At 41.2% G+C, this 22867-nt stretch overlaps 1 protein-coding gene and 64 non-coding genes across 65 annotated transcripts in view; all 65 read left to right on the top strand.

Moving 5' to 3' along the window:
* Nucleotides 1-22867, top strand: part of mfsd4aa (major facilitator superfamily domain containing 4Aa) — a 189215-nt gene that overhangs the window by 163554 nt on the left and 2794 nt on the right. The window lies entirely within an intron of this gene.
* On the top strand, nt 452-524 carry trnaf-gaa (transfer RNA phenylalanine (anticodon GAA)). Its single transcript has one exon. It is a non-coding gene; the product is annotated as a tRNA-Phe (tRNA).
* On the top strand, nt 777-849 carry trnaf-gaa (transfer RNA phenylalanine (anticodon GAA)). The gene has a single exon. It is a non-coding gene; the product is annotated as a tRNA-Phe (tRNA).
* On the top strand, nt 1100-1172 carry trnaf-gaa (transfer RNA phenylalanine (anticodon GAA)). The gene has a single exon. It is a non-coding gene; the product is annotated as a tRNA-Phe (tRNA).
* Nucleotides 1447-1519, top strand: trnaf-gaa (transfer RNA phenylalanine (anticodon GAA)). The gene has a single exon. It is a non-coding gene; the product is annotated as a tRNA-Phe (tRNA).
* On the top strand, nt 1780-1852 carry trnaf-gaa (transfer RNA phenylalanine (anticodon GAA)). Its single transcript has one exon. It is a non-coding gene; the product is annotated as a tRNA-Phe (tRNA).
* trnaf-gaa (transfer RNA phenylalanine (anticodon GAA)) lies at nt 2127-2199 on the top strand. Its single transcript has one exon. It is a non-coding gene; the product is annotated as a tRNA-Phe (tRNA).
* Nucleotides 2474-2546, top strand: trnaf-gaa (transfer RNA phenylalanine (anticodon GAA)). Its single transcript has one exon. It is a non-coding gene; the product is annotated as a tRNA-Phe (tRNA).
* Nucleotides 2800-2872, top strand: trnaf-gaa (transfer RNA phenylalanine (anticodon GAA)). The gene has a single exon. It is a non-coding gene; the product is annotated as a tRNA-Phe (tRNA).
* On the top strand, nt 3133-3205 carry trnaf-gaa (transfer RNA phenylalanine (anticodon GAA)). The gene has a single exon. It is a non-coding gene; the product is annotated as a tRNA-Phe (tRNA).
* On the top strand, nt 3480-3552 carry trnaf-gaa (transfer RNA phenylalanine (anticodon GAA)). Its single transcript has one exon. It is a non-coding gene; the product is annotated as a tRNA-Phe (tRNA).
* trnaf-gaa (transfer RNA phenylalanine (anticodon GAA)) lies at nt 3805-3877 on the top strand. The gene has a single exon. It is a non-coding gene; the product is annotated as a tRNA-Phe (tRNA).
* Nucleotides 4138-4210, top strand: trnaf-gaa (transfer RNA phenylalanine (anticodon GAA)). The gene has a single exon. It is a non-coding gene; the product is annotated as a tRNA-Phe (tRNA).
* trnaf-gaa (transfer RNA phenylalanine (anticodon GAA)) lies at nt 4485-4557 on the top strand. Its single transcript has one exon. It is a non-coding gene; the product is annotated as a tRNA-Phe (tRNA).
* trnaf-gaa (transfer RNA phenylalanine (anticodon GAA)) lies at nt 5158-5230 on the top strand. Its single transcript has one exon. It is a non-coding gene; the product is annotated as a tRNA-Phe (tRNA).
* On the top strand, nt 5483-5555 carry trnaf-gaa (transfer RNA phenylalanine (anticodon GAA)). The gene has a single exon. It is a non-coding gene; the product is annotated as a tRNA-Phe (tRNA).
* Nucleotides 5830-5902, top strand: trnaf-gaa (transfer RNA phenylalanine (anticodon GAA)). The gene has a single exon. It is a non-coding gene; the product is annotated as a tRNA-Phe (tRNA).
* trnaf-gaa (transfer RNA phenylalanine (anticodon GAA)) lies at nt 6503-6575 on the top strand. The gene has a single exon. It is a non-coding gene; the product is annotated as a tRNA-Phe (tRNA).
* Nucleotides 6828-6900, top strand: trnaf-gaa (transfer RNA phenylalanine (anticodon GAA)). The gene has a single exon. It is a non-coding gene; the product is annotated as a tRNA-Phe (tRNA).
* trnaf-gaa (transfer RNA phenylalanine (anticodon GAA)) lies at nt 7175-7247 on the top strand. Its single transcript has one exon. It is a non-coding gene; the product is annotated as a tRNA-Phe (tRNA).
* Nucleotides 7500-7572, top strand: trnaf-gaa (transfer RNA phenylalanine (anticodon GAA)). Its single transcript has one exon. It is a non-coding gene; the product is annotated as a tRNA-Phe (tRNA).
* trnaf-gaa (transfer RNA phenylalanine (anticodon GAA)) lies at nt 7847-7919 on the top strand. The gene has a single exon. It is a non-coding gene; the product is annotated as a tRNA-Phe (tRNA).
* trnaf-gaa (transfer RNA phenylalanine (anticodon GAA)) lies at nt 8172-8244 on the top strand. Its single transcript has one exon. It is a non-coding gene; the product is annotated as a tRNA-Phe (tRNA).
* On the top strand, nt 8520-8592 carry trnaf-gaa (transfer RNA phenylalanine (anticodon GAA)). The gene has a single exon. It is a non-coding gene; the product is annotated as a tRNA-Phe (tRNA).
* trnaf-gaa (transfer RNA phenylalanine (anticodon GAA)) lies at nt 8845-8917 on the top strand. Its single transcript has one exon. It is a non-coding gene; the product is annotated as a tRNA-Phe (tRNA).
* trnaf-gaa (transfer RNA phenylalanine (anticodon GAA)) lies at nt 9192-9264 on the top strand. Its single transcript has one exon. It is a non-coding gene; the product is annotated as a tRNA-Phe (tRNA).
* Nucleotides 9525-9597, top strand: trnaf-gaa (transfer RNA phenylalanine (anticodon GAA)). The gene has a single exon. It is a non-coding gene; the product is annotated as a tRNA-Phe (tRNA).
* On the top strand, nt 9858-9930 carry trnaf-gaa (transfer RNA phenylalanine (anticodon GAA)). Its single transcript has one exon. It is a non-coding gene; the product is annotated as a tRNA-Phe (tRNA).
* On the top strand, nt 10205-10277 carry trnaf-gaa (transfer RNA phenylalanine (anticodon GAA)). The gene has a single exon. It is a non-coding gene; the product is annotated as a tRNA-Phe (tRNA).
* trnaf-gaa (transfer RNA phenylalanine (anticodon GAA)) lies at nt 10530-10602 on the top strand. Its single transcript has one exon. It is a non-coding gene; the product is annotated as a tRNA-Phe (tRNA).
* Nucleotides 10878-10950, top strand: trnaf-gaa (transfer RNA phenylalanine (anticodon GAA)). The gene has a single exon. It is a non-coding gene; the product is annotated as a tRNA-Phe (tRNA).
* trnaf-gaa (transfer RNA phenylalanine (anticodon GAA)) lies at nt 11203-11275 on the top strand. Its single transcript has one exon. It is a non-coding gene; the product is annotated as a tRNA-Phe (tRNA).
* Nucleotides 11550-11622, top strand: trnaf-gaa (transfer RNA phenylalanine (anticodon GAA)). Its single transcript has one exon. It is a non-coding gene; the product is annotated as a tRNA-Phe (tRNA).
* trnaf-gaa (transfer RNA phenylalanine (anticodon GAA)) lies at nt 11883-11955 on the top strand. Its single transcript has one exon. It is a non-coding gene; the product is annotated as a tRNA-Phe (tRNA).
* Nucleotides 12230-12302, top strand: trnaf-gaa (transfer RNA phenylalanine (anticodon GAA)). Its single transcript has one exon. It is a non-coding gene; the product is annotated as a tRNA-Phe (tRNA).
* trnaf-gaa (transfer RNA phenylalanine (anticodon GAA)) lies at nt 12556-12628 on the top strand. Its single transcript has one exon. It is a non-coding gene; the product is annotated as a tRNA-Phe (tRNA).
* trnaf-gaa (transfer RNA phenylalanine (anticodon GAA)) lies at nt 12889-12961 on the top strand. The gene has a single exon. It is a non-coding gene; the product is annotated as a tRNA-Phe (tRNA).
* Nucleotides 13237-13309, top strand: trnaf-gaa (transfer RNA phenylalanine (anticodon GAA)). Its single transcript has one exon. It is a non-coding gene; the product is annotated as a tRNA-Phe (tRNA).
* On the top strand, nt 13571-13643 carry trnaf-gaa (transfer RNA phenylalanine (anticodon GAA)). Its single transcript has one exon. It is a non-coding gene; the product is annotated as a tRNA-Phe (tRNA).
* trnaf-gaa (transfer RNA phenylalanine (anticodon GAA)) lies at nt 13918-13990 on the top strand. Its single transcript has one exon. It is a non-coding gene; the product is annotated as a tRNA-Phe (tRNA).
* On the top strand, nt 14252-14324 carry trnaf-gaa (transfer RNA phenylalanine (anticodon GAA)). The gene has a single exon. It is a non-coding gene; the product is annotated as a tRNA-Phe (tRNA).
* trnaf-gaa (transfer RNA phenylalanine (anticodon GAA)) lies at nt 14577-14649 on the top strand. Its single transcript has one exon. It is a non-coding gene; the product is annotated as a tRNA-Phe (tRNA).
* On the top strand, nt 14923-14995 carry trnaf-gaa (transfer RNA phenylalanine (anticodon GAA)). The gene has a single exon. It is a non-coding gene; the product is annotated as a tRNA-Phe (tRNA).
* On the top strand, nt 15248-15320 carry trnaf-gaa (transfer RNA phenylalanine (anticodon GAA)). Its single transcript has one exon. It is a non-coding gene; the product is annotated as a tRNA-Phe (tRNA).
* trnaf-gaa (transfer RNA phenylalanine (anticodon GAA)) lies at nt 15595-15667 on the top strand. Its single transcript has one exon. It is a non-coding gene; the product is annotated as a tRNA-Phe (tRNA).
* Nucleotides 15928-16000, top strand: trnaf-gaa (transfer RNA phenylalanine (anticodon GAA)). Its single transcript has one exon. It is a non-coding gene; the product is annotated as a tRNA-Phe (tRNA).
* trnaf-gaa (transfer RNA phenylalanine (anticodon GAA)) lies at nt 16275-16347 on the top strand. The gene has a single exon. It is a non-coding gene; the product is annotated as a tRNA-Phe (tRNA).
* Nucleotides 16600-16672, top strand: trnaf-gaa (transfer RNA phenylalanine (anticodon GAA)). Its single transcript has one exon. It is a non-coding gene; the product is annotated as a tRNA-Phe (tRNA).
* On the top strand, nt 16947-17019 carry trnaf-gaa (transfer RNA phenylalanine (anticodon GAA)). The gene has a single exon. It is a non-coding gene; the product is annotated as a tRNA-Phe (tRNA).
* Nucleotides 17280-17352, top strand: trnaf-gaa (transfer RNA phenylalanine (anticodon GAA)). Its single transcript has one exon. It is a non-coding gene; the product is annotated as a tRNA-Phe (tRNA).
* Nucleotides 17627-17699, top strand: trnaf-gaa (transfer RNA phenylalanine (anticodon GAA)). Its single transcript has one exon. It is a non-coding gene; the product is annotated as a tRNA-Phe (tRNA).
* trnaf-gaa (transfer RNA phenylalanine (anticodon GAA)) lies at nt 17961-18033 on the top strand. Its single transcript has one exon. It is a non-coding gene; the product is annotated as a tRNA-Phe (tRNA).
* Nucleotides 18308-18380, top strand: trnaf-gaa (transfer RNA phenylalanine (anticodon GAA)). Its single transcript has one exon. It is a non-coding gene; the product is annotated as a tRNA-Phe (tRNA).
* On the top strand, nt 18633-18705 carry trnaf-gaa (transfer RNA phenylalanine (anticodon GAA)). The gene has a single exon. It is a non-coding gene; the product is annotated as a tRNA-Phe (tRNA).
* On the top strand, nt 18980-19052 carry trnaf-gaa (transfer RNA phenylalanine (anticodon GAA)). Its single transcript has one exon. It is a non-coding gene; the product is annotated as a tRNA-Phe (tRNA).
* trnaf-gaa (transfer RNA phenylalanine (anticodon GAA)) lies at nt 19313-19385 on the top strand. Its single transcript has one exon. It is a non-coding gene; the product is annotated as a tRNA-Phe (tRNA).
* trnaf-gaa (transfer RNA phenylalanine (anticodon GAA)) lies at nt 19660-19732 on the top strand. Its single transcript has one exon. It is a non-coding gene; the product is annotated as a tRNA-Phe (tRNA).
* On the top strand, nt 19994-20066 carry trnaf-gaa (transfer RNA phenylalanine (anticodon GAA)). Its single transcript has one exon. It is a non-coding gene; the product is annotated as a tRNA-Phe (tRNA).
* Nucleotides 20319-20391, top strand: trnaf-gaa (transfer RNA phenylalanine (anticodon GAA)). The gene has a single exon. It is a non-coding gene; the product is annotated as a tRNA-Phe (tRNA).
* On the top strand, nt 20666-20738 carry trnaf-gaa (transfer RNA phenylalanine (anticodon GAA)). Its single transcript has one exon. It is a non-coding gene; the product is annotated as a tRNA-Phe (tRNA).
* Nucleotides 20991-21063, top strand: trnaf-gaa (transfer RNA phenylalanine (anticodon GAA)). Its single transcript has one exon. It is a non-coding gene; the product is annotated as a tRNA-Phe (tRNA).
* trnaf-gaa (transfer RNA phenylalanine (anticodon GAA)) lies at nt 21338-21410 on the top strand. The gene has a single exon. It is a non-coding gene; the product is annotated as a tRNA-Phe (tRNA).
* trnaf-gaa (transfer RNA phenylalanine (anticodon GAA)) lies at nt 21671-21743 on the top strand. The gene has a single exon. It is a non-coding gene; the product is annotated as a tRNA-Phe (tRNA).
* trnaf-gaa (transfer RNA phenylalanine (anticodon GAA)) lies at nt 22018-22090 on the top strand. Its single transcript has one exon. It is a non-coding gene; the product is annotated as a tRNA-Phe (tRNA).
* Nucleotides 22343-22415, top strand: trnaf-gaa (transfer RNA phenylalanine (anticodon GAA)). The gene has a single exon. It is a non-coding gene; the product is annotated as a tRNA-Phe (tRNA).

The following is a 22867-nucleotide window of genomic DNA, read 5'->3' as shown; positions in this document are numbered from 1 at the left end:
GAGATCTAGCAAAAGGCTCTCAATTGTTTATGGAAAGCTTCTTTTGAAATTAGCTACATTCTTTTCCCCATGCTTTTACATGGTCTGTGCTTCTCCCATTGTTTTTTTTTGTGCCGAAATAGCTCAGTTGGGAGAGCGTCAGTCTGAAGGTCCCTGGTTCAATCCCGGGTTTCGGCAATTGTGACATCTGTCCAAACAACATTTAGAGTTGCCGACTCACAGATCTTTGGCTTTTCAGTCGCTTCTGCTATTTGCACATTAATGTATAAGGCTAGACAGTGACTTTGTCTGTTGAAAGCCTTGTCTTGTTGAGTAGAACCAGCTTAGTACAATGCCAAGAGAAGTCGCAAAAGCCTCTCTCTTCGTTTATGGAAAGCTCCTTTTAAAACTAACTACATTGTTTTTCCCATGCTTTTACATAGTCTGTGCTTCTCCCATTGTTTTTTTTTGTGCCGAAATAGCTCAGTTGGGAGAGCGTCAGACTGAAGATCTGAAGGTCCCTGGTTCAATCCCGGGTTTCGGCAATTGTTTTATCTTTCCAAAAGTCATTTGGCGTTGCCGACTCAAAGATATTTGGCTTTTTTAGTCCCTTCTACTATTTGTCATTTGATGTGTAAGGCTGGACAGTGAAAGCCTTGTCTTGTTGAGTAGAACATGGCTAGTACTATGCTAAGAGATCTAGCAAAAGGCTCTCTATTGTTTATGGAAAGCTTCTTTTGAAATTAGCTACATTCTTTTCCCCATGCTTTTATATAGTCTGTGCTTCTCCCATATGTGCCGAAATAGCTCAGTTGGGAGAGCGTCAGACTGAAGATCTGAAGGTCCCTGGGTCAGTCCCGGGTTTCGGCATTTAGACATCTGTCCAAACAACATTTAGAGTTGCCGACTCACAGATCTTTGGCTTTTCAGTCGCTTCTACTATTTGCACATTAATGTGTAAGGCTGGACAGTGAAAGCCTTGTCTTGTTGAGTAGAACATGGCTAGTACTATGCTAAGAGATCTAGCAAAAGGCTCTCAATTGTTTATGGAAAGCTTCTTTTGAAATTAGCTACATTCTTTTCCCCATGCTTTTATATAGTCTGTGCTTCTCCCATATGTGCCGAAATAGCTCAGTTGGGAGAGCGTCAGACTGAAGATCTGAAGGTCCCTGGTTCAATCCCGGGTTTCGGCAATTGTGACATCTGTCCAAACAACATTTAGAGTTGCCGACTCACAGATCTTTGGCTTTTCAGTCGCTTCTGCTATTTGCACATTAATGTATAAGGCTAGACAGTGACTTTGTCTGTTGAAAGCCTTGTCTTGTTGAGTAGAACCAGCTTAGTACAATGCCAAGAGAAGTCGCAAAAGCCTCTCTATTCGTTTATGGAAAGCTTCTTTTAAAACTAACTACATTGTTTTTCCCATGCTTTTACATAGTCTGTGCTTCTCCCAATGTTTTTTTTTGTGCCGAAATAGCTCAGTTGGGAGAGCGTCAGACTGAAGATCTGAAGGTCCCTGGTTCAATCCCGGGTTTCGGCATTTAGACATCTGTCCAAACAACATTTAGAGTTGCCGACTCACAGATCTTTGGTTTTTCAGTCGCTTCTACTATTTGCACATTAATGTGTAAGGCTGGACAGTGAAAGCCTTGTCTTGTTGAGTAGAACATGGCTAGTACTATGCTAAGAGATCTAGCAAAAGGCTCTCAATTGTTTATGGAAAGCTTCTTTTGAAATTAGCTACATTCTTTTCCCCATGCTTTTATATAGTCTGTGCTTCTCCCATTGTTTTTTTTTTGTGCCGAAATAGCTCAGTTGGGAGAGCGTCAGACTGAAGATCTGAAGGTCCCTGGTTCAATCCCGGGTTTCGGCAATTGTGACATCTTTCCAAACAACATTTAGAGTTGCCGACTCACAGATCTTTGGCTTTTCAGTCGCTTCTGCTATTTGCACATTAATGTATAAGGCTAGACAGTGACTTTGTCTGTTGAAAGCCTTGTCTTGTTGAGTAGAACCAGCTTAGTACAATGCCAAGAGAAGTCGCAAAAGCCTCTCTCTTCGTTTATGGAAAGCTCCTTTTAAAACTAACTACATTGTTTTTCCCATGCTTTTACATACTCTGTGCTTCTCCCATTGTTTTTTTTTGTGCCGAAATAGCTCAGTTGGGACAGCGTCAGACTGAAGATCTGAAGGTCCCTGGTTCAATCCCGGGTTTCGGCAATTGTGACATCTTTCCAAACAACATTTAGAGTTGCCGACTCACAGATCTTTGGCTTTTCAGTCGCTTCTGCTATTTGCACATTAATGTATAAGGCTAGACAGTGACTTTGTCTGTTGAAAGCCTTGTCTTGTTGAGTAGAACCAGCTTAGTACAATGCCAAGAGAAGTCGCAAAAGCCTCTCTCTACGTTTATGGAAAGCTCCTTTTAAAACTAACTACATTGTTTTTCCCATGCTTTTACATACTCTGTGCTTCTCCCATTGTTTTTTTTTGTGCCGAAATAGCTCAGTTGGGAGAGCGTCAGACTGAAGATCTGAAGGTCCCTGGTTCAATCCCGGGTTTCGGCAATTGTTTTATCTTTCCAAAAGTCATTTGGCGTTGCCGACTCAAAGATATTTGGCTTTTTTAGTCCCTTCTACTATTTGTCATTTGATGTGTAAGGCTGGACAGTGAAAGCCTTGTCTTGTTGAGTAGAACATGGCTAGTACTATGCTAAGAGATCTAGCAAAAAGGCTCTCTATTGTTTATGGAAAGCTTCTTTTGAAATTAGCTACATTCTTTTCCCCATGCTTTTATATAGTCTGTGCTTCTCCCATATGTGCCGAAATAGCTCAGTTGGGAGAGCGTCAGACTGAAGATCTGAAGGTCCCTGGTTCAATCCCGGGTTTCGGCAATTGTGACATCTATCCAAACAACATTTAGAGTTGCCGACTCACAGATCTTTGGCTTTTCAGTCGCTTCTACTATTTGCACATTAATGTGTAAGGCTGGACAGTGAAAGCCTTGTCTTGTTGAGTAGAACATGGCTAGTACTATGCTAAGAGATCTAGCAAAAGGCTCTCAATTGTTTATGGAAAGCTTCTTTTGAAATTAGCTACATTCTTTTCCCCATGCTTTTATATAGTCTGTGCTTCTCCTATTGTTTTTTTTTGTGCCGAAATAGCTCAGTTGGGAGAGCGTCAGACTGAAAATCTGAAGGTCCCTGGTTCAATCCCGGGTTTCGGCAATTGTGACATCTGTCCAAACAACATTTAGAGTTGCCGACTCACAGATCTTTGGCTTTTCAGTCGCTTCTGCTATTTGCACATTAATGTATAAGGCTAGACAGTGACTTTGTCTGTTGAAAGCCTTGTCTTGTTGAGTAGAACCAGCTTAGTACAATGCCAAGAGAAGTCGCAAAAGCCTCTCTATTCGTTTATGGAAAGCTTCTTTTAAAACTAACTACATTGTTTTTTCCATGCTTTTATATAGTCTGTGCTTCTCCCATTGTTTTTTTTTGTGCCGAAATAGCTCAGTTGGGAGAGCGTCAGACTGAAGACCTGAAGGTCCCTGGTTCAATCCCGGGTTTCGGCAATTGTTTTATCTTTCCAAAAGTCATTTGGCGTTGCCGACTCAAAGATATTTGGCTTTTTTAGTCCCTTCTACTATTTGTCATTTGATGTGTAAGGCTGGACAGTGAAAGCCTTGTCTTGTTGAGTAGAACATGGCTAGTACTATGCTAAGAGATCTAGCAAAAGGCTCTCAATTGTTTATGGAAAGCTTCTTTTGAAATTAGCTACATTCTTTTCCCCATGCTTTTATATAGTCTGTGCTTCTCCCATATGTGCCGAAATAGCTCAGTTGGGAGAGCGTCAGACTGAAGATCTGAAGGTCCCTGGTTCAATCCCGGGTTTCGGCATTTAGACATCTGTCCAAACAACATTTAGAGTTGCCGACTCACAGATCTTTGGTTTTTCAGTCGCTTCTACTATTTGCACATTAATGTGTAAGGCTGGACAGTGAAAGCCTTGTCTTGTTGAGTAGAACATGGCTAGTACTATGCTAAGAGATCTAGCAAAAGGCTCTCAATTGTTTATGGAAAGCTTCTTTTGAAATTAGCTACATTCTTTTCCCCATGCTTTTATATAGTCTGTGCTTCTCCCATTGTTTTTTTTTTGTGCCGAAATAGCTCAGTTGGGAGAGCGTCAGACTGAAGATCTGAAGGTCCCTGGTTCAATCCCGGGTTTCGGCAATTGTGACATCTTTCCAAACAACATTTAGAGTTGCCGACTCACAGATCTTTGGCTTTTCAGTCGCTTCTGCTATTTGCACATTAATGTATAAGGCTAGACAGTGACTTTGTCTGTTGAAAGCCTTGTCTTGTTGAGTAGAACCAGCTTAGTACAATGCCAAGAGAAGTCGCAAAAGCCTCTCTCTTCGTTTATGGAAAGCTCCTTTTAAAACTAACTACATTGTTTTTCCCATGCTTTTACATACTCTGTGCTTCTCCCATTGTTTTTTTTTGTCCCGAAATAGCTCAGTTGGGAGAGCGTCAGACTGAAGATCTGAAGGTCCCTGGTTCAATCCCGGGTTTCGGCAATTGTTTTATCTTTCCAAAAGTCATTTGGCGTTGCCGACTCAAAGATATTTGGCTTTTTTAGTCCCTTCTACTATTTGTCATTTGATGTGTAAGGCTGGACAGTGAAAGCCTTGTCTTGTTGAGTAGAACATGGCTAGTACTATGCTAAGAGATCTAGCAAAAGGCTCTCAATTGTTTATGGAAAGCTTCTTTTGAAATTAGCTACATTCTTTTCCCCATGCTTTTACATGGTCTGTGCTTCTCCCATTGTTTTTTTTTGTGCCGAAATAGCTCAGTTGGGAGAGCGTCAGTCTGAAGGTCCCTGGTTCAATCCCGGGTTTCGGCAATTGTGACATCTGTCCAAACAACATTTAGAGTTGCCGACTCACAGATCTTTGGCTTTTCAGTCGCTTCTGCTATTTGCACATTAATGTATAAGGCTAGACAGTGACTTTGTCTGTTGAAAGCCTTGTCTTGTTGAGTAGAACCAGCTTAGTACAATGCCAAGAGAAGTCGCAAAAGCCTCTCTCTTCGTTTATGGAAAGCTCCTTTTAAAACTAACTACATTGTTTTTCCCATGCTTTTACATAGTCTGTGCTTCTCCCATTGTTTTTTTTTGTGCCGAAATAGCTCAGTTGGGAGAGCGTCAGACTGAAGATCTGAAGGTCCCTGGTTCAATCCCGGGTTTCGGCAATTGTTTTATCTTTCCAAAAGTCATTTGGCGTTGCCGACTCAAAGATATTTGGCTTTTTTAGTCCCTTCTACTATTTGTCATTTGATGTGTAAGGCTGGACAGTGAAAGCCTTGTCTTGTTGAGTAGAACATGGCTAGTACTATGCTAAGAGATCTAGCAAAAGGCTCTCTATTGTTTATGGAAAGCTTCTTTTGAAATTAGCTACATTCTTTTCCCCATGCTTTTATATAGTCTGTGCTTCTCTCATATGTGCCGAAATAGCTCAGTTGGGAGAGCGTCAGACTGAAGATCTGAAGGTCCCTGGTTCAATCCCGGGTTTCGGCAATTGTGACATCTGTCCAAACAACATTTAGAGTTGCCGACTCACAGATCTTTGGCTTTTCAGTCGCTTCTGCTATTTGCACATTAATGTATAAGGCTAGACAGTGACTTTGTCTGTTGAAAGCCTTGTCTTGTTGAGTAGAACCAGCTTAGTACAATGCCAAGAGAAGTCGCAAAAGCCTCTCTCTTCGTTTATGGAAAGCTCCTTTTAAAACTAACTACATTGTTTTTCCCATGCTTTTACATACTCTGTGCTTCTCCCATTGTTTTTTTTTGTCCCGAAATAGCTCAGTTGGGAGAGCGTCAGACTGAAGATCTGAAGGTCCCTGGTTCAATCCCGGGTTTCGGCAATTGTTTTATCTTTCCAAAAGTCATTTGGCGTTGCCGACTCAAAGATATTTGGCTTTTTTAGTCCCTTCTACTATTTGTCATTTGATGTGTAAGGCTGGACAGTGAAAGCCTTGTCTTGTTGAGTAGAACATGGCTAGTACTATGCTAAGAGATCTAGCAAAAGGCTCTCAATTGTTTATGGAAAGCTTCTTTTGAAATTAGCTACATTCTTTTCCCCATGCTTTTACATGGTCTGTGCTTCTCCCATTGTTTTTTTTTGTGCCGAAATAGCTCAGTTGGGAGAGCGTCAGTCTGAAGGTCCCTGGTTCAATCCCGGGTTTCGGCAATTGTGACATCTGTCCAAACAACATTTAGAGTTGCCGACTCACAGATCTTTGGCTTTTCAGTCGCTTCTGCTATTTGCACATTAATGTATAAGGCTAGACAGTGACTTTGTCTGTTGAAAGCCTTGTCTTGTTGAGTAGAACCAGCTTAGTACAATGCCAAGAGAAGTCGCAAAAGCCTCTCTCTTCGTTTATGGAAAGCTCCTTTTAAAACTAACTACATTGTTTTTCCCATGCTTTTACATAGTCTGTGCTTCTCCCATTGTTTTTTTTTGTGCCGAAATAGCTCAGTTGGGAGAGCGTCAGACTGAAGATCTGAAGGTCCCTGGTTCAATCCCGGGTTTCGGCAATTGTTTTATCTTTCCAAAAGTCATTTGGCGTTGCCGACTCAAAGATATTTGGCTTTTTTAGTCCCTTCTACTATTTGTCATTTGATGTGTAAGGCTGGACAGTGAAAGCCTTGTCTTGTTGAGTAGAACATGGCTAGTACTATGCTAAGAGATCTAGCAAAAGGCTCTCTATTGTTTATGGAAAGCTTCTTTTGAAATTAGCTACATTCTTTTCCCCATGCTTTTATATAGTCTGTGCTTCTCTCATATGTGCCGAAATAGCTCAGTTGGGAGAGCGTCAGACTGAAGATCTGAAGGTCCCTGGTTCAATCCCGGGTTTCGGCAATTGTGACATCTGTCCAAACAACATTTAGAGTTGCCGACTCACAGATCTTTGGCTTTTCAGTCGCTTCTGCTATTTGCACATTAATGTATAAGGCTAGACAGTGACTTTGTCTGTTGAAAGCCTTGTCTTGTTGAGTAGAACCAGCTTAGTACAATGCCAAGAGAAGTCGCAAAAGCCTCTCTCTTCGTTTATGGAAAGCTCCTTTTAAAACTAACTACATTGTTTTTCCCATGCTTTTACATATTCTGTGCTTTTCCCATTGTTTTTTTTTGTGCCGAAATAGCTCAGTTGGGAGAGCGTCAGACTGAAGATCTGAAGGTCCCTGGTTCAATCCCGGGTTTCGGCAATTGTTTTATCTTTCCAAAAGTCATTTGGCGTTGCCGACTCAAAGATATTTGGCTTTTTTAGTCCCTTCTACTATTTGTCATTTGATGTGTAAGGCTGGACAGTGAAAGCCTTGTCTTGTTGAGTAGAACATGGCTAGTACTATGCTAAGAGATCTAGCAAAAGGCTCTCTATTGTTTATGGAAAGCTTCTTTTGAAATTAGCTACATTCTTTTCCCCATGCTTTTATATAGTCTGTGCTTCTCCCATATGTGCCGAAATAGCTCAGTTGGGAGAGCGTCAGACTGAAGATCTGAAGGTCCCTGGTTCAATCCCGGGTTTCGGCAATTGTGACATCTGTCCAAACAACATTTAGAGTTGCCGACTCACAGATCTTTGGCTTTTCAGTCGCTTCTGCTATTTGCACATTAATGTATAAGGCTAGACAGTGACTTTGTCTGTTGAAAGCCTTGTCTTGTTGAGTAGAACCAGCTTAGTACAATGCCAAGAGAAGTCGCAAAAGCCTCTCTCTTCGTTTATGGAAAGCTCCTTTTAAAACTAACTACATTGTTTTTCCCATGCTTTTACATATTCTGTGCTTCTCCCATTGTTTTTTTTTGTGCCGAAATAGCTCAGTTGGGAGAGCGTCAGACTGAAGATCTGAAGGTCCCTGGTTCAATCCCGGGTTTCGGCAATTGTTTTATCTTTCCAAAAGTCATTTGGCGTTGCCGACTCAAAGATATTTGGCTTTTTTAGTCCCTTCTACTATTTGTCATTTGATGTGTAAGGCTGGACAGTGAAAGCCTTGTCTTGTTGAGTAGAACATGGCTAGTACTATGCTAAGAGATCTAGCAAAAGGCTCTCTATTGTTTATGGAAAGCTTCTTTTGAAATTAGCTACATTCTTTTCCCCATGCTTTTATATAGTCTGTGCTTCTCACATATGTGCCGAAATAGCTCAGTTGGGAGAGCGTCAGACTGAAGATCTGAAGGTCCCTGGTTCAATCCCGGGTTTCGGCAATTGTGACATCTGTCCAAACAACATTTAGAGTTGCCGACTCACAGATCTTTGGCTTTTCAGTCGCTTCTGCTATTTGCACATTAATGTATAAGGCTAGACAGTGACTTTGTCTGTTGAAAGCCTTGTCTTGTTGAGTAGAACCAGCTTAGTACAATGCCAAGAGAAGTCGCAAAAGCCTCTCTCTTCGTTTATGGAAAGCTCCTTTTAAAACTAACTACATTGTTTTTCCCATGCTTTTACATATTCTGTGCTTCTCCCATTGTTTTTTTTTTGTGCCGAAATAGCTCAGTTGGGAGAGCGTCAGACTGAAGATCTGAAGGTCCCTGGTTCAATCCCGGGTTTCGGCAATTGTTTTATCTTTCCAAAAGTCATTTGGCGTTGCCGACTCAAAGATATTTGGCTTTTTTAGTCCCTTCTACTATTTGTCATTTGATGTGTAAGGCTGGACAGTGAAAGCCTTGTCTTGTTGAGTAGAACATGGCTAGTACTATGCTAAGAGATCTAGCAAAAGGCTCTCTATTGTTTATGGAAAGCTTCTTTTGAAATTAGCTACATTCTTTTCCCCATGCTTTTATATAGTCTGTGCTTCTCCCATATGTGCCGAAATAGCTCAGTTGGGAGAGCGTCAGACTGAAGATCTGAAGGTCCCTGGTTCAATCCCGGGTTTCGGCAATTGTGACATCTGTCCAAACAACATTTAGAGTTGCCGACTCACAGATCTTTGGCTTTTCAGTCGCTTCTGCTATTTGCACATTAATGTATAAGGCTAGACAGTGACTTTGTCTGTTGAAAGCCTTGTCTTGTTGAGTAGAACCAGCTTAGTACAATGCCAAGAGAAGTCGCAAAAGCCTCTCTATTCGTTTATGGAAAGCTTCTTTTAAAACTAACTACATTGTTTTTCCCATGCTTTTACATAGTCTGTGCTTCTCCCAATGTTTTTTTTTGTGCCGAAATAGCTCAGTTGGGAGAGCGTCAGACTGAAGATCTGAAGGTCCCTGGTTCAATCCCGGGTTTCGGCATTTAGACATCTGTCCAAACAACATTTAGAGTTGCCGACTCACAGATCTTTGGCTTTTCAGTCGCTTCTACTATTTGCACATTAATGTGTAAGGCTGGACAGTGAAAGCCTTGTCTTGTTGAGTAGAACATGGCTAGTACTATGCTAAGAGATCTAGCAAAAGGCTCTCAATTGTTTATGGAAAGCTTCTTTTGAAATTAGCTACATTCTTTTCCCCATGCTTTTATATAGTCTGTGCTTCTCCCATTGTTTTTTTTTTGTGCCGAAATAGCTCAGTTGGGAGAGCGTCAGACTGAAGATCTGAAGGTCCCTGGTTCAATCCCGGGTTTCGGCATTTAGACATCTGTCCAAACAACATTTAGAGTTGCCGACTCACAGATCTTTGGCTTTTCAGTCGCTTCTACTATTTGCACATTAATGTGTAAGGCTGGACAGTGAAAGCCTTGTCTTGTTGAGTAGAACATGGCTAGTACTATGCTAAGAGATCTAGCAAAAGGCTCTCAATTGTTTATGGAAAGCTTCTTTTGAAATTAGCTACATTCTTTTCCCCATGCTTTTATATAGTCTGTGCTTCTCCCATTGTTTTTTTTTTGTGCCGAAATAGCTCAGTTGGGAGAGCGTCAGACTGAAGATCTGAAGGTCCCTGGTTCAATCCCGGGTTTCGGCAATTGTGACATCTTTCCAAACAACATTTAGAGTTGCCGACTCACAGATCTTTGGCTTTTCAGTCGCTTCTGCTATTTGCACATTAATGTATAAGGCTAGACAGTGACTTTGTCTGTTGAAAGCCTTGTCTTGTTGAGTAGAACCAGCTTAGTACAATGCCAAGAGAAGTCGCAAAAGCCTCTCTCTTCGTTTATGGAAAGCTCCTTTTAAAACTAACTACATTGTTTTTCCCATGCTTTTACATACTCTGTGCTTCTCCCATTGTTTTTTTTTGTGCCGAAATAGCTCAGTTGGGAGAGCGTCAGACTGAAGATCTGAAGGTCCCTGGTTCAATCCCGGGTTTCGGCAATTGTTTTATCTTTCCAAAAGTCATTTGGCGTTGCCGACTCAGAGATATTTGGCTTTTTTAGTCCCTTCTACTATTTGTCATTTGATGTGTAAGGCTGGACAGTGAAAGCCTTGTCTTGTTGAGTAGAACATGGCTAGTACTATGCTAAGAGATCTAGCAAAAGGCTCTCAATTGTTTATGGAAAGCTTCTTTTGAAATTAGCTACATTCTTTTCCCCATGCTTTTATATAGTCTGTGCTTCTCCCATATGTGCTGAAATAGCTCAGTTGGGAGAGCGTCAGACTGAAGATCTGAAGGTCCCTGGTTCAATCCCGGGTTTCGGCAATTGTGTTATCTGTCCAAACAACATTTAGCGTTGCCGACTCAGAGATATTTGGCTTTTTTAGTCGCTTCTACTATTTGCACATTGATGTATAAGGCTAGACAGTGACTTTGTCTGTTGAAAGCCTTGTCTTGTTGAGTAGAACCAGCTTAGTACAATGCCAAGAGAAGTCGCAAAAGCCTCTCTATTCGTTTATGGAAAGCTTCTTTTAAAACTAACTACATTGTTTTTTCCATGCTTTTATATAGTCTGTGCTTCTCCCATTGTTTTTTTTTGTGCCGAAATAGCTCAGTTGGGAGAGCGTCAGACTGAAGATCTGAAGGTCCCTGGTTCAATCCCGGGTTTCGGCAATTGTTTTATCTTTCCAAAAGTCATTTGGCGTTGCCGACTCAAAGATATTTGGCTTTTTTAGTCCCTTCTACTATTTGTCATTTGATGTGTAAGGCTGGACAGTGAAAGCCTTGTCTTGTTGAGTAGAACATGGCTAGTACTATGCTAAGAGATCTAGCAAAAGGCTCTCAATTGTTTATGGAAAGCTTCTTTTGAAATTAGCTACATTCTTTTCCCCATGCTTTTATATAGTCTGTGCTTCTCCCATATGTGCCGAAATAGCTCAGTTGGGAGAGCGTCAGACTGAAGATCTGAAGGTCCCTGGTTCAATCCCGGGTTTCGGCAATTGTGACATCTGACCAAACAACATTTAGAGTTGCCGACTCACAGATCTTTGGCTTTTCAGTCGCTTCTGCTATTTGCACATTAATGTATAAGGCTAGACAGTGACTTTGTCTGTTGAAAGCCTTGTCTTGTTGAGTAGAACCAGCTTAGTACAATGCCAAGAGAAGTCGCAAAAGCCTCTCTATTCGTTTATGGAAAGCTTCTTTTAAAACTAACTACATTGTTTTTCCCATGCTTTTACATAGTCTGTGCTTCTCCCAATGTTTTTTTTTGTGCCGAAATAGCTCAGTTGGGAGAGCGTCAGACTGAAGATCTGAAGGTCCCTGGTTCAATCCCGGGTTTCGGCATTTAGACATCTGTCCAAACAACATTTAGAGTTGCCGACTCACAGATCTTTGGTTTTTCAGTCGCTTCTACTATTTGCACATTAATGTGTAAGGCTGGACAGTGAAAGCCTTGTCTTGTTGAGTAGAACATGGCTAGTACTATGCTAAGAGATCTAGCAAAAGGCTCTCAATTGTTTATGGAAAGCTTCTTTTGAAATTAGCTACATTCTTTTCCCCATGCTTTTATATAGTCTGTGCTTCTCCGATTGTTTTTTTTTTGTGCCGAAATAGCTCAGTTGGGAGAGCGTCAGACTGAAGATCTGAAGGTCCCTGGTTCAATCCCGGGTTTCGGCAATTGTGACATCTTTCCAAACAACATTTAGAGTTGCCGACTCACAGATCTTTGGCTTTTCAGTCGCTTCTGCTATTTGCACATTAATGTATAAGGCTAGACAGTGACTTTGTCTGTTGAAAGCCTTGTCTTGTTGAGTAGAACCAGCTTAGTACAATGCCAAGAGAAGTCGCAAAAGCCTCTCTCTTCGTTTATGGAAAGCTCCTTTTAAAACTAACTACATTGTTTTTCCCATGCTTTTACATACTCTGTGCTTCTCCCATTGTTTTTTTTTGTGCCGAAATAGCTCAGTTGGGAGAGCGTCAGACTGAAGATCTGAAGGTCCCTGGTTCAATCCCGGGTTTCGGCAATTGTGACATCTTTCCAAAAGTCATTTGGCGTTGCCGACTCAAAGATATTTGGCTTTTTTAGTCCCTTCTACTATTTGTCATTTGATGTGTAAGGCTGGACAGTGAAAGCCTTGTCTTGTTGAGTAGAACATGGCTAGTACTATGCTAAGAGATCTAGCAAAAAGGCTCTCTATTGTTTATGGAAAGCTTCTTTTGAAATTAGCTACATTCTTTTCCCCATGCTTTTATATAGTCTGTGCTTCTCCCATATGTGCCGAAATAGCTCAGTTGGGAGAGCGTCAGACTGAAGATCTGAAGGTCCCTGGTTCAATCCCGGGTTTCGGCAATTGTGACATCTATCCAAACAACATTTAGAGTTGCCGACTCACAGATCTTTGGCTTTTCAGTCGCTTCTACTATTTGCACATTAATGTGTAAGGCTGGACAGTGAAAGCCTTGTCTTGTTGAGTAGAACATGGCTAGTACTATGCTAAGAGATCTAGCAAAAGGCTCTCAATTGTTTATGGAAAGCTTCTTTTGAAATTAGCTACATTCTTTTTCCCATGCTTTTATATAGTCTGTGCTTCTCCTATTGTTTTTTTTTGTGCCGAAATAGCTCAGTTGGGAGAGCGTCAGACTGAAGATCTGAAGGTCCCTGGTTCAATCCCGGGTTTCGGCAATTGTGACATCTGTCCAAACAACATTTAGCGTTGCCGACTCAGAGATATTTGGCTTTTTTAGTCGCTTCTACTATTTGCACATTGATGTATAAGGCTAGACAGTGACTTTGTCTGTTGAAAGCCTTGTCTTGTTGAGTAGAACCAGCTTAGTACAATGCCAAGAGAAGTCGCAAAAGCCTCTCTATTCGTTTATGGAAAGCTTCTTTTAAAACTAACTACATTGTTTTTTCCATGCTTTTATATAGTCTGTGCTTCTCCCATTGTTTTTTTTTGTGCCGAAATAGCTCAGTTGGGAGAGCGTCAGACTGAAGATCTGAAGGTCCCTGGTTCAATCCCGGGTTTCGGCAATTGTTTTATCTTTCCAAAAGTCATTTGGCGTTGCCGACTCAAAGATATTTGGCTTTTTTAGTCCCTTCTACTATTTGTCATTTGATGTGTAAGGCTGGACAGTGAAAGCCTTGTCTTGTTGAGTAGAACATGGCTAGTACTATGCTAAGAGATCTAGCAAAAGGCTCTCAATTGTTTATGGAAAGCTTCTTTTGAAATTAGCTACATTCTTTTCCCCATGCTTTTACATGGTCTGTGCTTCTCCCATTGTTTTTTTTTGTGCCGAAATAGCTCAGTTGGGAGAGCGTCAGACTGAAGATCTGAAGGTCCCTGGTTCAATCCCGGGTTTCGGCAATTGTGACATCTGTCCAAACAACATTTAGAGTTGCCGACTCACAGATCTTTGGCTTTTCAGTCGCTTCTGCTATTTGCACATTAATGTATAAGGCTAGACAGTGACTTTGTCTGTTGAAAGCCTTGTCTTGTTGAGTAGAACCAGCTTAGTACAATGCCAAGAGAAGTCGCAAAAGCCTCTCTCTTCGTTTATGGAAAGCTCCTTTTAAAACTAACTACATTGTTTTTCCCATGCTTTTACATACTCTGTGCTTCTCCCATTGTTTTTTTTTGTGCCGAAATAGCTCAGTTGGGAGAGCGTCAGACTGAAGATCTGAAGGTCCCTGGTTCAATCCCGGGTTTCGGCAATTGTTTTATCTTTCCAAAAGTCATTTGGCGTTGCCTACTCAGAGATATTTGGCTTTTTTAGTCCCTTCTACTATTTGTCATTTGATGTGTAAAGCTGGACAGTGAAAGCCTTGTCTTGTTGAGTAGAACATGGCTAGTACTATGCTAAGAGATCTAGCAAAAGGCTCTCAATTGTTTATGGAAAGCTTCTTTTGAAATTAGCTACATTCTTTTCCCCATGCTTTTATATAGTCTGTGCTTCTCCCATTGTTTTTTTTTGTGCCGAAATAGCTCAGTTGGGAGAGCGTCAGACTGAAGTTCTGAAGGTCCCTGGTTCAATCCCGGGTTTCGGCAATTGTTTTATCTTTCCAAAAGTCATTTGGCGTTGCCGACTCAGAGATATTTGGCTTTTTTAGTCCCTTCTACTATTTGTCATTTGATGTGTAAGGCTGGACAGTGAAAGCCTTGTCTTGTTGAGTAGAACATGGCTAGTACTATGCTAAGAGATCTAGCAAAAGGCTCTCAATTGTTTATGGAAAGCTTCTTTTGAAATTAGCTACATTCTTTTCCCCATGCTTTTATATAGTCTGTGCTTCTCCCATATGTGCCGAAATAGCTCAGTTGGGAGAGCGTCAGACTGAAGATCTGAAGGTCCCTGGTTCAATCCCGGCTTTCGGCAATTGTGACATCTGTCCAAACAACATTTAGAGTTGCCGACTCACAGATCTTTGGCTTTTCAGTCGCTTCTGCTATTTGCACATTAATGTATAAGGCTAGACAGTGACTTTGTCTGTTGAAAGCCTTGTCTTGTTGAGTAGAACCAGCTTAGTACAATGCCAAGAGAAGTCGCAAAAGCCTCTCTCTTCGTTTATGGAAAGCTCCTTTTAAAACTAACTACATTGTTTTTCCCATGCTTTTACATAGTCTGTGCTTCTCCCATTGTTTTTTTTGTGCCGAAATAGCTCAGTTGGGAGAGCGTCAGACTGAAGATTTGAAGGTCCCTGGTTCAATCCCGGGTTTCGGCAATTGTTTTATCTTTCCAAAAGTCATTTGGCGTTGCCGACTCAAAGATATTTGGCTTTTTTAGTCCCTTCTACTATTTGTCATTTGATGTGTAAGGCTGGACAGTGAAAGCCTTGTCTTGTTGAGTAGAACATGGCTAGTACTATGCTAAGAGATCTAGCAAAAGGCTCTCTATTGTTTATGGAAAGCTTCTTTTGAAATTAGCTACATTCTTTTCCCCATGCTTTTATATAGTCTGTGCTTCTCCCATATGTGCCGAAATAGCTCAGTTGGGAGAGCGTCAGACTGAAGATCTGAAGGTCCCTGGTTCAATCCCGGGTTTCGGCAATTGTGACATCTGTCCAAACAACATTTAGAGTTGCCGACTCACAGATCTTTGGCTTTTCAGTCGCTTCTGCTATTTGCACATTAATGTATAAGGCTAGACAGTGACTTTGTCTGTTGAAAGCGTTGTCTTGTTGAGTAGAACCAGCTTAGTACAATGCCAAGAGAAGTCGCAAAAGCCTCTCTATTCGTTTATGGAAAGCTTCTTTTAAAACTAACTACATTGTTTTTCCCATGCTTTTACATGGTCTGTGCTTCTCCCATTGTTTTTTTTTGTGCCGAAATAGCTCAGTTGGGAGAGCGTCAGACTGAAGATCTGAAGGTCCCTGGTTCAATCCCGGGTTTCGGCATTTAGACATCTTTCCAAACAACATTTAGAGTTGCCGACTCACAGATCTTTGGCTTTTCAGTCGCTTCTACTATTTGCACATTAATGTGTAAGGCTGGACAGTGAAAGCCTTGTCTTGTTGAGTAGAACATGGCTAGTACTATGCTAAGAGATCTAGCAAAAGGCTCTCAATTGTTTATGGAAAGCTTCTTTTGATATTAGCTACATTCTTTTCCCCATGCTTTTATATAGTCTGTGCTTCTCCCATTGTTTTTTTTTTGTGCCGAAATAGCTCAGTTGGGACAGCGTCAGACTGAAGATCTGAAGGTCCCTGGTTCAATCCCGGGTTTCGGCAATTGTGACATCTTTCCAAACAACATTTAGAGTTGCCGACTCACAGATCTTTGGCTTTTCAGTCGCTTCTGCTATTTGCACATTAATGTATAAGGCTAGACAGTGACTTTGTCTGTTGAAAGCCTTGTCTTGTTGAGTAGAACCAGCTTAGTACAATGCCAAGAGAAGTCGCAAAAGCCTCTCTCTTCGTTTATGGAAAGCTCCTTTTAAAACTAACTACATTGTTTTTCCCATGCTTTTACATACTCTGTGCTTCTCCCATTGTTTTTTTTTGTGCCGAAATAGCTCAGTTGGGAGAGCGTCAGACTGAAGATCTGAAGGTCCCTGGTTCAATCCCGGGTTTCGGCAATTGTTTTATCTTTCCAAAAGTCATTTGGCGTTGCCGACTCAAAGATATTTGGCTTTTTTAGTCCCTTCTACTATTTGTCATTTGATGTGTAAGGCTGGACAGTGAAAGCCTTGTCTTGTTGAGTAGAACATGGCTAGTACTATGCTAAGAGATCTAGCAAAAGGCTCTCTATTGTTTATGGAAAGCTTCTTTTGAAATTAGCTACATTCTTTTCCCCATGCTTTTATATAGTCTGTGCTTCTCCCATATGTGCCGAAATAGCTCAGTTGGGAGAGCGTCAGACTGAAGATCTGAAGGTCCCTGGTTCAATCCCGGGTTTCGGCAATTGTGACATCTGTCCAAACAACATTTAGAGTTGCCGACTCACAGATCTTTGGCTTTTCAGTCGCTTCTGCTATTTGCACATTAATGTATAAGGCTAGACAGTGACTTTGTCTGTTGAAAGCCTTGTCTTGTTGAGTAGAACCAGCTTAGTACAATGCCAAGAGAAGTCGCAAAAGCCTCTCTATTCGTTTATGGAAAGCTTCTTTTAAAACTAACTACATTGTTTTTCCCATGCTTTTACATAGTCTGTGCATCTCCCAATGTTTTTTTTTGTGCCGAAATAGCTCAGTTGGGAGAGCGTCAGACTGAAGATCTGAAGGTCCCTGGTTCAATCCCGCGTTTCGGCATTTAGACATCTGTCCAAACAACATTTAGAGTTGCCGACTCACAGATCTTTGGCTTTTCAGTCGCTTCTACTATTTGCACATTAATGTGTAAGGCTGGACAGTGAAAGCCTTGTCTTGTTGAGTAGAACATGGCTAGTACTATGCTAAGAGATCTAGCAAAAGGCTCTCAATTGTTTATGGAAAGCTTCTTTTGAAATTAGCTACATTCTTTTCCCCATGCTTTTATATAGTCTGTGCTTCTCCCATTGTTTTTTTTTTGTGCCGAAATAGCTCAGTTGGGAGAGCGTCAGACTGAAGATCTGAAGGTCCCTGGTTCAATCCCGGGTTTCGGCAATTGTGACATCTTTCCAAACAACATTTAGAGTTGCCGACTCACAGATCTTTGGCTTTTCAGTCGCTTCTGCTATTTGCACATTAATGTACAAGGCTAGACAGTGACTTTGTCTGTTGAAAGCCTTGTCTTGTTGAGTAGAACCAGCTTAGTACAATGCCAAGAGAAGTCGCAAAAGCCTCTCTCTTCGTTTATGGAAAGCTCCTTTTAAAACTAACTACATTGTTTTTCCCATGCTTTTACATACTCTGTGCTTCTCCCATTGTTTTTTTTTGTGCCGAAATAGCTCAGTTGGGAGAGCGTCAGACTGAAGATCTGAAGGTCCCTGGTTCAATCCCGGGTTTCGGCAATTGTTTTATCTTTCCAAAAGTCATTTGGCGTTGCCGACTCAGAGATATTTGGCTTTTTTAGTCCCTTCTACTATTTGTCATTTGATGTGTAAGGCTGGACAGTGAAAGCCTTGTCTTGTTGAGTAGAACATGGCTAGTACTATGCTAAGAGATCTAGCAAAAGGCTCTCAATTGTTTATGGAAAGCTTCTTTTGAAATTAGCTACATTCTTTTCCCCATGCTTTTATATAGTCTGTGCTTCTCCTATTGTTTTTTTTTGTGCCGAAATAGCTCAGTTGGGAGAGCGTCAGACTGAAGATCTGAAGGTCCCTGGTTCAATCCCGGGTTTCGGCAATTGTGACATCTGTCCAAACAACATTTAGAGTTGCCGACTCACAGATCTTTGGCTTTTCAGTCGCTTCTGCTATTTGCACATTAATGTATAAGGCTAGACAGTGACTTTGTCTGTTGAAAGCCTTGTCTTGTTGAGTAGAACCAGCTTAGTACAATGCCAAGAGAAGTCGCAAAAGCCTCTCTATTCGTTTATGGAAAGCTTCTTTTAAAACTAACTACATTGTTTTTTCCATGCTTTTATACAGTCTGTGCTTCTCCCATTGTTTTTTTTTGTGCCGAAATAGCTCAGTTGGGAGAGCGTCAGACTGAAGATCTGAAGGTCCCTGGTTCAATCCCGGGTTTCGGCAATTGTTTTATCTTTCCAAAAGTCATTTGGCGTTGCCGACTCAAAGATATTTGGCTTTTTTAGTCCCTTCTACTATTTGTCATTTGATGTGTAAGGCTGGACAGTGAAAGCCTTGTCTTGTTGAGTAGAACATGGCTAGTACTATGCTAAGAGATCTAGCAAAAGGCTCTCAATTGTTTATGGAAAGCTTCTTTTGAAATTAGCTACATTCTTTTCCCCATGCTTTTATATAGTCTGTGCTTCTCCCATATGTGCCGAAATAGCTCAGTTGGGAGAGCGTCAGACTGAAGATCTGAAGGTCCCTGGTTCAATCCCGGGTTTCGGCAATTGTGACATCTGTCCAAACGACATTTAGAGTTGCCGACTCACAGATCTTTGGCTTTTCAGTCGCTTCTGCTATTTGCACATTAATGTATAAGGCTAGACAGTGACTTTGTCTGTTGAAAGCCTTGTCTTGTTGAGTAGAACCAGCTTAGTACAATGCCAAGAGAAGTCGCAAAAGCCTCTCTATTCGTTTATGGAAAGCTTCTTTTAAAACTAACTACATTGTTTTTCCCATGCTTTTACATAGTCTGTGCATCTCCCAATGTTTTTTTTTGTGCCGAAATAGCTCAGTTGGGAGAGCGTCAGACTGAAGATCTGAAGGTCCCTGGTTCAATCCCGGGTTTCGGCATTTAGACATCTGTCCAAACAACATTTAGAGTTGCCGACTCACAGATCTTTGGCTTTTCAGTCGCTTCTACTATTTGCACATTAATGTGTAAGGCTGGACAGTGAAAGCCTTGTCTTGTTGAGTAGAACATGGCTAGTACTATGCTAAGAGATCTAGCAAAAGGCTCTCAATTGTTTATGGAAAGCTTCTTTTGAAATTAGCTACATTCTTTTCCCCATGCTTTTATATAGTCTGTGCTTCTCCCATTGTTTTTTTTTTGTGCCGAAATAGCTCAGTTGGGAGAGCGTCAGACTGAAGATCTGAAGGTCCCTGGTTCAATCCCGGGTTTCGGCAATTGTGACATCTTTCCAAACAACATTTAGAGTTGCCGACTCACAGATCTTTGGCTTTTCAGTCGCTTCTGCTATTTGCACATTAATGTACAAGGCTAGACAGTGACTTTGTCTGTTGAAAGCCTTGTCTTGTTGAGTAGAACCAGCTTAGTACAATGCCAAGAGAAGTCGCAAAAGCCTCTCTCTTCGTTTATGGAAAGCTCCTTTTAAAACTAACTACATTGTTTTTCCCATGCTTTTACATACTCTGTGCTTCTCCCATTGTTTTTTTTTGTGCCGAAATAGCTCAGTTGGGAGAGCGTCAGACTGAAGATCTGAAGGTCCCTGGTTCAATCCCGGGTTTCGGCAATTGTTTTATCTTTCCAAAAGTCATTTGGCGTTGCCGACTCAGAGATATTTGGCTTTTTTAGTCCCTTCTACTATTTGTCATTTGATGTGTAAGGCTGGACAGTGAAAGCCTTGTCTTGTTGAGTAGAACATGGCTAGTACTATGCTAAGAGATCTAGCAAAAGGCTCTCAATTGTTTATGGAAAGCTTCTTTTGAAATTAGCTACATTCTTTTCCCCATGCTTTTATATAGTCTGTGCTTCTCCCATTGTTTTTTTTTGTGCCGAAATAGCTCAGTTGGGAGAGCGTCAGACTGAAGTTCTGAAGGTCCCTGGTTCAATCCCGGGTTTCGGCAATTGTTTTATCTTTCCAAAAGTCATTTGGCGTTGCCGACTCAGAGATATTTGGCTTTTTTAGTCCCTTCTACTATTTGTCATTTGATGTGTAAGGCTGGACAGTGAAAGCCTTGTCTTGTTGAGTAGAACATGGCTAGTACTATGCTAAGAGATCTAGCAAAAGGCTCTCAATTGTTTATGGAAAGCTTCTTTTGAAATTAGCTACATTCTTTTCCCCATGCTTTTATATAGTCTGTGCTTCTCCCATATGTGCCGAAATAGCTCAGTTGGGAGAGCGTCAGACTGAAGATCTGAAGGTCCCTGGTTCAATCCCGGGTTTCGGCAATTGTGACATCTGTCCAAACAACATTTAGAGTTGCCGACTCACAGATCTTTGGCTTTTCAGTCGCTTCTGCTATTTGCACATTAATGTATAAGGCTAGACAGTGACTTTGTCTGTTGAAAGCCTTGTCTTGTTGAGTAGAACCAGCTTAGTACAATGCCAAGAGAAGTCGCAAAAGCCTCTCTCTTCGTTTATGGAAAGCTCCTTTTAAAACTAACTACATTGTTTTTCCCATGCTTTTACATAGTCTGTGCTTCTCCCATTGTTTTTTTTTGTGCCGAAATAGCTCAGTTGGGAGAGCGTCAGACTGAAGATCCGAAGGTCCCTGGTTCAATCCCGGGTTTCGGCAATTGTTTTATCTTTCCAAAAGTCATTTGGCGTTGCCGACTCAAAGATATTTGGCTTTTTTAGTCCCTTCTACTATTTGTCATTTGATGTGTAAGGCTGGACAGTGAAAGCCTTGTCTTGTTGAGTAGAACATGGCTAGTACTATGCTAAGAGATCTAGCAAAAGGCTCTCTATTGTTTATGGAAAGCTTCTTTTGAAATTAGCTACATTCTTTTCCCCATGCTTTTATATAGTCTGTGCTTCTCCCATATGTGCCGAAATAGCTCAGTTGGGAGAGCGTCAGACTGAAGATCTGAAGGTCCCTGGTTCAATCCCGGGTTTCGGCAATTGTGACATCTGTCCAAACAACATTTAGAGTTGCCGACTCACAGATCTTTGGCTTTTCAGTCGCTTCTGCTATTTGCACATTAATGTATAAGGCTAGACAGTGACTTTGTCTGTTGAAAGCCTTGTCTTGTTGAGTAGAACCAGCTTAGTACAATGCCAAGAGAAGTCGCAAAAGCCTCTCTATTCGTTTATGGAAAGCTTCTTTTAAAACTAACTACATTGTTTTTCCCATGCTTTTACATGGTCTGTGCTTCTCCCATTGTTTTTTTTTGTGCCGAAATAGCTCAGTTGGGAGAGCGTCAGACTGAAGATCTGAAGGTCCCTGGTTCAATCCCGGGTTTCGGCATTTAGACATCTTTCCAAACAACATTTAGAGTTGCCGACTCACAGATCTTTGGCTTTTCAGTCGCTTCTACTATTTGCACATTAATGTGTAAGGCTGGACAGTGAAAGCCTTGTCTTGTTGAGTAGAACATGGCTAGTACTATGCTAAGAGATCTAGCAAAAGGCTCTCAATTGTTTATGGAAAGCTTCTTTTGATATTAGCTACATTCTTTTCCCCATGCTTTTATATAGTCTGTGCTTCTCCCATTGTTTTTTTTTTGTGCCGAAATAGCTCAGTTGGGACAGCGTCAGACTGAAGATCTGAAGGTCCCTGGTTCAATCCCGGGTTTCGGCAATTGTGACATCTTTCCAAACAACATTTAGAGTTGCCGACTCACAGATCTTTGGCTTTTCAGTCGCTTCTGCTATTTGCACATTAATGTATAAGGCTAGACAGTGACTTTGTCTGTTGAAAGCCTTGTCTTGTTGAGTAGAACCAGCTTAGTACAATGCCAAGAGAAGTCGCAAAAGCCTCTCTCTTCGTTTATGGAAAGCTCCTTTTAAAACTAACTACATTGTTTTTCCCATGCTTTTACATACTCTGTGCTTCTCCCATTGTTTTTTTTTGTGCCGAAATAGCTCAGTTGGGAGAGCGTCAGACTGAAGATCTGAAGGTCCCTGGTTCAATCCCGGGTTTCGGCAATTGTTTTATCTTTCCAAAAGTCATTTGGCGTTGCCGACTCAAAGATATTTGGCTTTTTTAGTCCCTTCTACTATTTGTCATTTGATGTGTAAGGCTGGACAGTGAAAGCCTTGTCTTGTTGAGTAGAACATGGCTAGTACTATGCTAAGAGATCTAGCAAAAGGCTCTCTATTGTTTATGGAAAGCTTCTTTTGAAATTAGCTACATTCTTTTCCCCATGCTTTTATATAGTCTGTGCTTCTCCCATATGTGCCGAAATAGCTCAGTTGGGAGAGCGTCAGACTGAAGATCTGAAGGTCCCTGGTTCAATCCCGGGTTTCGGCAATTGTGACATCTATCCAAACAACATTTAGAGTTGCCGACTCACAGATCTTTGGCTTTTCAGTCGCTTCTACTATTTGCACATTGATGTATAAGGCTAGACAATGACTTTGTTTTTTGAAACCTAGAGAGAAGTCGCTTGGTTATGGTTTATGGAAGTCTTCTTTTGAAATTAGCTACATTGTTTTCCCCATGCTTTTTAACTAGTCTGTGCTTTTCCCATTTGTTTTTTGTGTGAAAATAGCTCAGTTCGTTGAGCTGAAAAGATCTGATTCTCCCTTGTTCAATTCTGGGTTTTGGCAGTTGTTTTTTGCTTGCTGTATTTATTGTTAATATTTAGACTTATAAAAATCTCTGGCTTTTCAGAATATTCACACCAGGTGGACAGGGGACTGCCACTTGCTCTAAACCGCAAAATACAATAGACAACAGAATATGAATTGTAAATTTAATCA

The sequence above is a fragment of the Pungitius pungitius genome, chromosome 8 (assembly GCF_949316345.1).
Source record: "Pungitius pungitius chromosome 8, fPunPun2.1, whole genome shotgun sequence".
Taxonomy (NCBI): Eukaryota; Metazoa; Chordata; class Actinopteri; order Perciformes; family Gasterosteidae; genus Pungitius; species Pungitius pungitius.
The sequence above is the reverse complement of the archived record's forward strand: the minus strand, read 5'-3'. Positions and strand labels throughout refer to the sequence as shown.